The sequence below is a fragment of the Centroberyx affinis genome, unplaced genomic scaffold (assembly GCF_046629955.1).
Source record: "Centroberyx affinis isolate AG114_WGS23_722 - 3 ecotype Tasmania unplaced genomic scaffold, CSIRO-AGI_Caff_v1 ptg003362l_1, whole genome shotgun sequence".
NCBI lineage: Eukaryota > Metazoa > Chordata > Actinopteri > Beryciformes > Berycidae > Centroberyx > Centroberyx affinis.
Genome location: NW_027281355.1, coordinates 106,863 through 119,740, shown reverse-complemented (window position 1 = coordinate 119,740; position 12,878 = coordinate 106,863). Strand labels below are relative to the sequence as shown.

At 40.0% G+C, this 12,878-nt stretch overlaps 1 pseudogene; it reads right to left on the bottom strand.

Annotated features, from left to right (window-relative positions):
- Positions 1-309: 309 nt before the first annotated feature.
- LOC139660683 (thyrotropin receptor-like) lies at positions 310-10,474 on the bottom strand (annotated as a pseudogene).
- Between the last annotated feature and the right edge of the window lie 2,404 nt (positions 10,475-12,878).

Sequence of the window (12,878 nt, the reverse complement as noted above, 5' to 3'; positions counted from 1 at the left end):
GTTTCCCATACTGACAAATTTTGAGATTTCAACACTGGCTTGTGAGGAAAGCATATGTGGGGAGTAACACTGACAAGTTGGCTTCGGTAGAGCTGTGTTTGGCGCTGGCATAGCCCCATCCGGCTCAGCAACATCAGGATGTCCCAGTGAAATCCCCTTGTGAGTATAGCATAGAAAAATGGCTGTGCGCAAGAATTGATAGGATAGAAGAGCACCAGCAGCACCTGTGGGGACAAACAGATTAGTCCTTGTTTTAGCTATCAGGAAAAGAAATAATGAAAATTTACTGAATTCAAACTCAAGAGTGAGTCAAACCTTTGAATCTGTGACAGTGATTAGTGGTCGGTGGAGAGTTGCAGACAAGCCATAGAAGGAGATGGGTGCTAGACATAAGAAGTTGGTAAAAATAAGAACAGCCATGCGTTTGGCCATGCTGGCATCACATCTGCTCGACTGGTGCTGGGGATTGTGCACCATACAGTATATGTGGAAGTAGCACAAGCATACCACTATGAAAGCCAAGACATTGAGCATCAGGATAGAGACCACATAAACTTGACCAGCAGTTGTCTCAGTATCCATAGGTAAGCAGATGCTCACCCTCTGATAACTGCTCACACCAACCACTGGCAGCAGCGCTAGGATCAGACAAAGCACCCAACCAACAAGCATCAACACAGCTGCATGGCGTAGTCGCAGTTTCCTCTCTGGCCTCATTGCAAAGAAGATGGCGTGCCAGCGTTGAAGGGTGATTGCAGTTAATGTGTAAACAGACAACTCGCTGGCAAAGATGGATAACGCCCCTGCTAGATTGCAGCCAGCTCCTGTCTGCCAGGCAATTGCGTGGTGGTAATATTGGGAGCGTGTGTAGAGGTCAACAGATGCAATGAGCAGCAAGTACATCCCCATACAGAAGTCTGCAAATGCCAAGTGACAGATGAGGAAACGGGTGACAGACAGCTTGTGGTGGCTGGTCAGCAAGACGAACATTACCAGGAGATTAGCCAGAATGGCTAACAGACTAACTACCCAGACAGACACCCTCAGGAATCCTTGGCTTATCACATCCTCACATGGGTTGAACGCATCAGGAAGGGGGCTGCAGGGAAGCCCATGATCATCTGTGTTAAGTTCATTGTACAGTGCATAGTCAAAATCCTTGTCAGGACGCTCCGTAGACAACTCTGTGTAAAAGCTGTCATTTTGACACTCATCCGGAGGACAAATGTAGCTGTTGTAGTAGTAATGATAGTGATATGGGTTGCCAGTGGTTTGGAGAGCATAGCTATCTTTCAGATGTGGATGCTGGTAGTAGGTTTTGTGTCTCCTATAACTCTGAGAGACAGTTCCAGAAGATTTCTGCAATTGTTGTCCCGAGCCAGCCCTGGTCAGGTTGCAAATAACTGCCTCAGTGTGTCTTGAGCACAGAAGGCAAGGATTATTCATCAGAGAATAACAAGTAATTAACTGCAAATTAATTAAATGCATATGAACTTTGAAGTTTGAACTAAAATCATTATAAAAAATATTTAAACTAAAATGCATAAAAATGAATACCCCAACTGACATAACTCTTGTGGAACATACAGTAACTCAATAGATGGGGGAAATGTACAAAAAAGAAGAACAAATACCAGAAGTAATCAAGTATAGCGTGGGAAACATTTTTTAGAGGACTTTCTATTCTCTTACTCACCCTCTCCATCTTTTCAACTTTTTGAGGCCACAGCAGTGGCTTGGGAAGGTCAATTCAGCACTCTGTAAATGGAGAAAGGCTCTAAGTGGGGGTAGTTTCTTGAGGGTCCAAGTGTTTTTAGCTTGGAATTTCTCAATGGCCTCCAGTCCTATTGACGGCAAAGAGTTCACTCTGGTCTCTGAAAGGTCTCTGGGAAGACAAAGAGAACGAAGCTGAATTTATATGGATACAAGTAGGGCTGCAACTAACGATTATTTTCATTGTCGATTAATCTGTCGATTATTTTCTCGATTAATTGATTAGTTGTTTGGTCTATAAAATGTCAGAAAATTGTGAAAAATGTTGATCAGTGTTTCCCAAAGCCCAAGATGACGTCCTCAAATGTCTTGTTTTGTCCACAACCCAAAGATATTCAGTTTACTGTCATAGAGGAGTAAAGAAACCAGAAAATATTCACATTTAAGAAGCTGGAATCAGAGAATTTTGACTTATTTTTCTTAAAAAATTACTCAAACCGATTAATCGATTATGAAAATAGTTGGCGATTAATTTAATAGTTGACAACTAATCGATTAATCGATTAATCAGCTCTAGATACAAGGCTAAGGCTGTTCCTGTCTCCTGTTTTGGTTTACAGTCTGAGCTCAGTGTTTTGTAGGGGTAGAATTAGGATATTCTCTGATTCAGTAAAATACAAAATTATGAAAAAAAACATATGTCTAGCTGATTTGGGGTTCCTTCAGAGAGAACAGATAATTAACGATAATCCCTGTCTAGCAAACACTGTATACTTTTCAATCACTCACAAGAGAGTTGGGCCATGAATAGGGTTGCAAAGGGGTGGAAAATTTCCAGTAAATTTCCAGAAAGTTTCCAGTAAATTTACATGGGAAGTTAAGATGGGGAATTTTGGAAATATTCCAAATTGGAAACTTTCCATGGGAATTATGGGAATTTATGGGAATTTATGGGAATTAACTGGGAATTGAGGGTAATTTAATGGAAAGGTATCATATCCAAGCATAAATATTTGTTTTGTTATAAGCAGACATCCATCCAAAATAATACAATTAAAGCAGATTTATTTGTAGGTAGAACTTTATCAAGTGTTAAATATTTTATTGAACAATCAATTCTTTCATTGAAGAACAAAAACATGAATGTTGAGTTGCATGTAGGGGGCGTGGTCTCAATAGCCCTGCAGTAAGCAGTGTGCTATGTGCATGTGATTGAGGAATAGCATAGATATTCAACTGTACTTGCATGATATCTGGTTGTTTTAGTCAGGATTATGCTAAAATATGTTTTCCCCAACTATATTTAAGTTCCCTATTAAGAGCATACCTTCAATTTAGTAAATTCCTGGTTTATTCCCGTTTATTCCCATAAATTCCCGTTAATTCCCATAAATTCCTGTGAATTCCCATGGAAAGTTTCCAACTTTGAAAATTCCCGGAATTTTGCAACCCTAGCCATGAATCACGCCAGAAAAAGCAAATTCATCTAGTCTTTCCAAATCCACATTCCTGTGAAGATACCTGAGCAAATGAGAATAGATTAGGGGCAGGGGAAAGTGGCAATATTTAGGAAGTTTTGTAATTGATATCATTCCTTAAAGTAATAATCCACGAAATTTTCATATAAATAAATGTCCGTTTTGCTACTCTCTATCACTGATTGATATGACACAATAGTGATCCAACCCTGTTTATGAAAGCTTTTACATTTGCTGTTCTAAGCCTGGTGTTGGGTCTGGTGCACAGGAAGTGATGCATTTTATGTTTCCAGTTTATTTGGAATAATCTACATTTACAGAAACTCAAATTTCATCAACAGAAAATCCAAGGAAAAGTATGTCACAATAATGAGCGCTTAGCACCAATGATGGCGACAAAATTTAAAAAACACCACAGCAATAACCTCTTGGCATCAAAGATGGAGACAAAATTTAAACACCACAGCAATGACTGCATAGCACCAAAGATGGAGACAAAATCAATAAAATTACAATCTCGTGGATTACCACTTTAAACTTTTGTCAACAACACAATACTTAAGAACTGCATACACTTTCTCAAGTCTGCTCCCATTGAAGGCGTAGCAATGGATCTCTTTCAGGCCATTGCTATTCAACATACTACAAAAACACATTGTTATTCAGTTATAAATCTGAAGTACCTCAATTTCCATACAGTACATATTTGGGCTCAAGTTGTCTGTCAGTGGCAGTAGGTTGTACTTTCCTGTGGCTGTCCCATGTGATGTAACATATTTAATACTTTGATGTGCTCATGTATAATGTAAGCAATGTCCACCTGGGGTCACTTTGTCCACATTCTTTATCCAGATCAATATGCGAAAGGCTTATTCCTGTTATATGTTCAGATGTTCAGATATGCTTCATGAGACTGCCCTGAGCCTATATGATGATCACAACAATATGGCCAAAATCATGAGGAAATAAATTAGGTAATGCAACCTCACTAACCCCATAAGAGATAAAAACTCTATCTTCATTAAACTTCACATAAATATTCACTATGTAGCATTTTCGTAAGACAAAAATTTGTATTTGAGCTGAACAAAAAAATCCACCCAACAGTGATCCATGAGACTTCCTGATTTTGCCCATATGAGCCCATTTGATCAGGAAGGACCACTGATGGGAAATCTTCTCTGCATACAGGAAGTGACAAATCAAAATGGAAAATGCATGTTTTATCTTTAAAATAAAAACACATGGTATGAATTTTTCAGAATTGATCACAGATCAGCTGGGGCTGTGTACAGTTTACTGATATCACCTTAGATGATATCTGGATAATGAAGTCCTCAAAATGACCTCAGAGTTAAGTCTCGCTGCCATTTGGGGCCCAGCTAGTAGATAATAGTAGCGCAGAGCTGGACTAATGTACATATTATGGTAATATCAAAGAAAAGCAACATTTGAGATACAGAGGAAGCAGAACTGTCGGATGGATAGATAGATAGATAGATAGAATGGATAGATCATTTTTAGATAGGGATGTAACGATACCAAAAACTCACGGTACGATAATACCATGATAAAAAGTCCACGATACAATATTTATCATGATATTCAAAAAAAAAAAAACTAAGAAAAATGATGACTTGAAAAAAATGTCCTTTATTAAATAATAAATCTGATGTGTCCAGCATTTTTTATTCATATAAACTTTGTTTTTCCTTTTAACTTAAAGTGCTTCTGCTTTCCTTCTTTAATAAAATAAAATATAAGTAGCCAGCCATGACCTAAGCATGTGCAAAAAATTGGCATGAATTGTCTTTGGCAATTAATGATTGAACTATGTACAATTGCAAAACAAAAACAATGCAGCAGTCAATAGCAGTCCTTTAATAAAATAAAATAATAATATATTATTGCAGCAGCTGGATCTTGTAAACAAAACAAGTCACACTCACAGTGGAACATCAGTGTTTTTTAGTACCCCCTATGCTACTACCTACCTACCTAGTAGGCTAGGCAGGCATTTATTTTAAAGGGCCAAAAACATAAAGTCAAGTCAGACAGTCAGTCACAGACTGAAACAGGAACATCCAGTGTTTTTTTTTACCTACTCTACACACAGAAAGTAGGCATTTTCTTAGTGCCACTGCATCTCACACATCAAATAACAAACAAGGAAATAAAATAATCAGACCCTGCAATAAAATAAATCAAGTTTCACTTTAGTTTTTCAAGTAACTCAACTCAAACAAACTGTAAACTCAAACTCACTCACTCATCATCAGACAGGTTTTTTTTTAGGAATATGAGCATGTCCACATTTCCAGGTAGAAGCTGGGATCTTTGGGCGTTGACAATGTCCCCTGCTGTAGAAAAAACTCTCTCGCTGGGTACTGAGGTTGCTGGGACAGAGAGATATGCTTTGGCCATGGATGACAGCAGTGGGTAAAACCGTGCATTGTCTCTCCACCACTTGAGAGGACAGTCAGAGAGTAAAATAGAGGTCTCTTTGCGGTACAAGTAAATTTCAGTCTGGATCCCAATGTTGGGCTGTGCACCGTCCACTCCTTCAGTGAAAGATTCCCCAAGGAGATCTTTGAGTGCTGTCTTTTTGGAAGGAGGAGATTGTTCCTTCTCAGCTCTATGTGCTGTGTGTGGCAGGCCATCACCAGGCTCAGGCTGTCCAGCTGCATGTGTGGGGCTGCCCAGCGCTGCTCCTTCCCCTTCCCCTTCTGTTTCATTAGGGTTCTGTAGAAGCAAGCAGAGGTAGAAAAAACTTCCTAAATGTCTCATCTTGTTTCTTTTCACAAAAGCAACAGAGCAACAGAGGCAAGCCCTGCACAGTCACACTCACTATCTCATACACACAACTTAAAAGTTACCTGAACAAGTTACACACACACACAAAGAATATTTAAATAAATACCTGGTTCTGCATCTGTGTTGCTTTCACCTTCAGCCTGTTGAAAACGTCCTCCCTCTGTCCGTCGTTTAGCTGGCGCAAGCTCCGGAACCGGGGGTCCAACGCAGTGCTTTCTAGCAGAAACTTGTTTTGCTCCCCTTGGTATCGGTCTGTCAAGTCCTTCAGTATGGCTCTCTTCATTTTGGCGATGGTGGTGGAGTCCTCATCGCACTCTGCCATGCTCTGTTCTATCATGTGCTTGAGGGGCACAATGAGAGAGACTGTAGGTCGAGACTCATCGCACAACACGGTGGTTGCTTTTTTCAGCGGTGTGAGAAGCCTTACTATGTCGGCTCGGTCCAGAGTGTCTATGTCACGTGCGTTGCGCCTGACTTCATCACTCAGTAGCGCTGCAGCGACTGCTTGTTGTTGCTCCAGGTAACGCTCAAGCATGTCGAGCGAGCTGTTCCATCGTGTGACTCCGTCCATTATCAGTTTATGTACTGGCAGGTTTAACATTCTCTGTTTGGAGGCCAGCACAGCTGTGGCAGTTGAACTGCGGTGAAAAAACGCTGCTACACGCTTGACTCGACCCAGCAGACGACTGACGCGGCCTATGTTCAAACCCGCTTGTGACACACGGTTTAAAGTGTGTGCAAAACACTTTATGTGTGGGGACAGTCCGGCCTCTCTTACTGCTACATCCATGTTTCGTGCATTGTCTGTAATGACAATAGTGTCTGTGTCACTTTCGCTTTTGTCTCTTGGTACAGAGCTGGTAACACTGTGCGACTAAAGTATGGCCGTGATGGAATAGTATACTTCGGCTCCAGCGTGTTTACTAACCTCCAAAATCCATCGTTGTCGACCACAGAAAACGGCCTTAAGTCTTTGGCTATGTATTCACCGATGCATCTTGTTATTTCTTCAGCTCTCGGACTGTTATGAGGAAGTGGGGCTCCAAATGCTTCTTTCAGGGTCCTTTGGCCTGGCTGAAGCTTTTTCATCACAGTACATTGTTGTTGTGGTCGGAGCTTTTCTGGGTGGTGATGTGCCAAACGGCTTCTCATGTTTGATGTATTTCCCGTGTTGTAGCTGACCGTCGCCCGGCAGTATTTGCACATTGTTTTGCATTTGTCAGTTTCCTTTTCGCCATTGTCATTTCTTGAAACGGGAAAACCGAAATGCTGCCACACATCAGCTCTAAAAGTCGATGGAGCATCGGCAATCTGAACTTCACATTTTTCATTTCGTGGTTCTTCGCAACGTTCATCTTCTTCATCCGCCATTTCTCGTTGGGTCTACTCTGAGCCTGTCAAGACAAGACGCAGTGCTTGACTTGCACGCAAAGGATGACGGGAGTCTGTCTTCTTGACTAGTATGATTGCGCCCTCTGCTGCTGTTCAAACAAAAACAATACAATTTTCGACAAGGAGACATAGTAGAACGCAGCTCTACTAGCGAAATAACCATGTAATATCGTGGTAGATTTCCCACGACGGCATCGAGACATTTTTTCATCACGATACCGCGAAATTCGATATGCCGTTACATCCCTATTTTCAGATATTCCATTGAAAGAATTTGCAGGTATTACTTCTATGAAGATATTATCCACTATCTCCCTGTTGAGATGATATGGACATGAAATATTTCACACCAGACAAGAGTAAAGTTCAGCTACTTTGACTAACAAATGAGATGTGCCATTAGGTACAGTATTCAAATGCTACATACAAGATAAACTCCTCTTGGTTGGATTGAATGTACTGTAGGGCAGGAAAGGAGGTGAGACCTGTGTTGAAAATACCACTGTATCAAAACAAATTTCAGTTAGCAATAATGACACCAAAGAGTTAAATTCTAGATAGGAAACGATATAGCATCAAGCATATTAGCACCATCCTGTTTTTCACAGGAACGGTTTTCCTGTGAAAAACGTGATATACTTATGTAGACTAACGAAAGCAAATGAGATTTCACTTACAGATACTTTAAATTAGGCAGATCCTTAAATGCTTCTGGGTCAATCTGTGCCAGTGTTTTGATACTTCTTACTTCTCTGTTGGACACACACACACACACAGACACACACAGACACATACACAAACACACAGACAGAGACAGACACACACACACACACACACACAAAAAAAAAAATCTGTTTCACATGCCAGGTTTCAAGGCATTAGCTTCCAGTAGCTTGATGACGTGTGAGCTGGCTTGTAGATTCTGCAGTTATAAATGGCCACCCTAGACCACCACAGAGAGGCTTCCTCATTTTTTCTCAGATTTCAATACAAAACATACCATTTTGTAGATCTGATCTTGCTCTTCCATAAAATGTAACTGATCCATAGGTGCTGATTTAAGTTGTGTCACATGCTGCATACCATTGTATTTTGCTTTAGTTACATTCAGCTGTAAACAAAAAAAATGAGTTAATATGAGGCAGTTTGGTTCATATGGCCCAGGTGTTTACTGCACTGTAGCTTCTCTATTCACTTTACAGCCTCCAGAGGCTCAAGAAATAGCCTCACAACCAGACAAAATTTGTGTTACATATGGCAGTTCTATGCTATGTAGCAATGATATAGTAATTCAAGTTTTTACTGTCCCATATCTGTGGGGGGTTGTTGATCAATACCAATGACAAAACAATTACTTTTTAAAACAATGACTAATTACACTGTACTTACCTGGTGATTTTTTTTGGTCAAGATTAATGCAATATGCTTCCGCAGTAACAACTCTGACGTGAAAACCAAGTCAAACTTGTTGTGCTTGTATTGAACAGTGCTTGGCGGATAAAGGTGCTTCTGATTTGGATTCTGAACCAAATTGTGGGACAGTGGCCAGTGCAGTACTAATGCAGGATAGATGCAGCATGATGGAGAACTACTCCAAGGGCTACCGCAGTGTTCATGGTGGCGCTGATGGAGTGGCTTCATTTTAATCACAATCAAGTTGCAATGTTTAAAGGGTACTTACATGTGGGTTGCCCAGGGCAGGTTATGGAAAGAATGCCTCTCCAGAAGTCTTAAAGTCTCATTATCAGAGATGTAGCTGAAAAACAAATCAGAAACCAAAGGTCATTCTACATTTGGTTTCAGAGACATGGTTTGCACTTAGGCATACAGTTTTAATATTTTCAGATATTGAATAAAGATACTACTCTTGTACATTTTTGTCCTGCATTATTTTTTTTTTATCATTTATTTTTTATTGTAACACCGTCAAGTTACAGACAATACAACCCCTCTTGCTGATGATAGTTCCAGGTAAGGAATGTCCAAAAAGCTCCGAAGCCAGTGAGTACTTGAAATATCATGAGGAGGTTTCCAATGCTGGACTACAATCTTCTTAGCTGCAGTCAGGCCTGCCAGCCAGACTTTGCGTGTTTTTTCCGTAAGGGAAAGGTGGGAATCATCATTTAGAAGATGTACAGCAGGGTCCATTGACAATTGTACCCCCGTTAGTTCTGCAAGGGTACTAATAACCTTCCCCCAAAAATCAAAAACCCCTGGACACTCCCATACAACATGTATAAAGGAGCCAACGGTACCCTGGGAGCAAAATGAGCAATATGTCTAATTCTCTGCGTTAGATATGCTCTATGACAAAATTTCACCCTGCATTATTTTTTAAGTGGTTTGATTATGAGTAATCTTTGAGAAATTAGAAATATAAGCATATTTGAATGAGAACCACTGAATAAACCGACTATTGACTTGAAAATAACACGGCTATAGCCAAGACATTTTACTTTTATTTTCTTGATCAATATATTACATTGTTATATGAATCATATTGACACTATATTCTAAATAATTATAATCCTTGTATTCTTATTTTTTTCTGATTGATGACCATGTTTTTTTAGACTGTGCAAACATTGTACACATACCACACATAAATGTTCAGTTCATTTCAAAAATAAATAAAATGGAGTTTACATTACAACATAAAGAATAAATATTGTTTATTCTTCTTTGTAAAAGAGTTATGTTATGTATGGCAAATGATGCTATTTTAAAAGAAAATCTTACATGTGGGAAATGTTGACCAAATTGGCAAAGGCATCCTGAGGAATGGAAGAAAGTCTCGTCTCTACCATCCACCTGAAATGGGAATACACATTCTAGTGAGATTTAAATTGTTTAGCCATAATAAAATAGTGATCCACAAGCTGAAGTCATTGTTGAAAGATTTTTGGCAACTTACACCTCCTCTGTGCTGGGATGGAAAACGGGCATGACTTCAACTCCGAAGCATGAAACACTATGTCCCATTCACATTGGCAGTGAACCGGGCAATATTCCAAATTAAGTGTGGCCTCAACACTTGTGATGAAGATGAAAATCAGGTGATGAAAATCAGGATTCATTGTGACACTCAGTTTGAAAGCAGTGGCGAAGACTCCCAGGTTACGCACAGTGAGAAGGGAGGGGAAGGTATTCACTGGGCTGTCCTGGATTTTGGCAACTAGTGTCAAGCAAGCCAAAATAACAAGAAGGACTTCTGGTCACAACTTTCAAAATTATAAAAATATTTTTTGAGTCATACAAAGTACAGAAGAAAAAGTAAAGAATGCATTTAAGGAGCAATTTGTAGTAAATGAAAGTACAGATGCTGCTTTTCTGTATTTTTGACAGATGCTATTTTTCAGTTTTTCATATTAATAGCCATATTGGTCTATACAAGATGCATACAAGGCTGCCAAAAAAGAAAAAGAAAAAACTCAAAACTTATACCAGACAACTTGCAAGGGTTCTACTATTGTCCATTTTAACCCATTTTCAATACAGTTGTACCTAAAGGCTGTCAGGCAGCGGCCTCCTCAAATTTTTTTTTAGTTCATAGGAGAACGCCTTCTGGCTCTAGGTAGTACTTTTTTGAAGTTTAGATTTAGAACTTTCAAAGACAGATTAATCTAGAACCCTTACCAATTAGTTACATCTGTATCTGTATCTGTATCTGTTGTGTTCCATCATTTATATTAGTGCTACTTTCTACCACTAGGCGGCACTGTCGTAAAGTAGGTACTAGTTGAGACGCTGTGTATAGACAGATTCAAGATGGCTACTACTGAATGTACGATGCTATGCCGCTACTGAGAATATGTTTTGCTTTGCTGTTAGCCTGTTGAAGTAAACGGCACTTGTTAAGAGTCTGGCGTTTTATTCATGAGCCTACACTATAGTATCTGTATCAGTAAGTGGTTACATCTGGAACTGGGGCTGCAACTATGATTATTTTCATTATTTTTTTGATAAACTGATTAATCATTTAGTCTATAAAATGTAAAAAATAACGACAAATGCTCATCACAAGTTGCCAGAGCCCAGAGTGATGTCTTAGTCTTACCAGCATGCCAACCCCCAAATGTAATCAGTGATGGAGCAGATACAGAATGATGGTAGCGCTCCACTCACACCGTTCTCTCAAACTGCAGCCAAAAACAAAGCTGATGACGGCCATTTTGTTGTCATAACAACATAGTTGTTGTCGCACTCTGTTGTCATACGTAGTATTGTCCCGCCTACATCGACTGTCCAATCAGGTATATGTCAGTAACTGCCGGTGAATACGCTTGCGTCCCAACCCTTATGAATCGCCATGCAAATTCAAGGGGGATGAGGGAGGGGAATGCAGGGGGCTCCCAGATACAGTGCCCCCCCCCCCCCAGCTCCGAACCCCGACCACAGGGTGGGCGGCCCCAAAACACAAGCAGGGGAGAAGGCAAGACAAGGGGGACAGAGGTCAGGTGACCAGCATTCATGGGTGCACCCGTCTGAGGCAGCCCCCCAACCCTTAGGAAGGAGCTTGCCCATCACATATTGTGCTCTATGTTCATCTTGGTCAAATTTGTATTTATTTATTTATTTATATATATAATATATCAGGGGTACTCAAATACAAATCTTAAAGGTCCACAAAGAAAATTTTCAAATAGACAAAGGTCCGTTTATTAAGGTCAGTCAAGCTTTTAACGAATTATAATTAAATTATTAAATTAATAATATAAAATTAAATATAAAATATATATAATATAAAATTAAATTATATAAAATAAAATTAAATAAAATATAAAATTACATGTTAAATTAAATTAAAGCTACAAATCACCATTTCCCCATTATCCCCATCCCCCAAACCCGGTTCACACACCCAGCCACCAAAGGTGAATCAAACCATCCTAAGAATCAAAGTCCAAATAAGTCCAGAACTATTGTACATTGTGTCAAACACTGTTGCTTAATGAGAGAAGTGGCACCTTTGGTCTGCTGCCAAGACTTTGAACTTTGGCACAAAAGGTGTGATGGCCAGGCAGAGACACTGATGCAAGTGTTCATGGGTGAGTCGGCTGCGGTACTCGTTCTTCACCGTGTTCATTGTTGAGAATGCAGACTCACTGCTGTAGGCTGGCCACCTTTGAACACGCCATTTTAGATTGATTCACATTCCAAATCTAGGCTAGTAGCTAACTGCTGACGAAACGAGCTGCGCTGTCAACTTCATTACACCGGTCTTTGTTCTCTTCTCTTGTAAAAATAAAGTTTGAAAAAAAAAGTGCGGCTCTACAGTATGACGTCGCGTCCGCGACTCACCGCTGTCATGGAGATGACGGGACGCTGAATGTGATTGGACCAAACCAAAGCAGAGTAGACGTCCTCACACAGACAGTGGAGCAGTCAGAGCGCTGCTTGCAGTGGAGAAAGCGGAGAATTTTGACTCGTTGCGTTGCGGCGAAGTCTCGCAGATAATACAAATAATACATATGAAAAGTA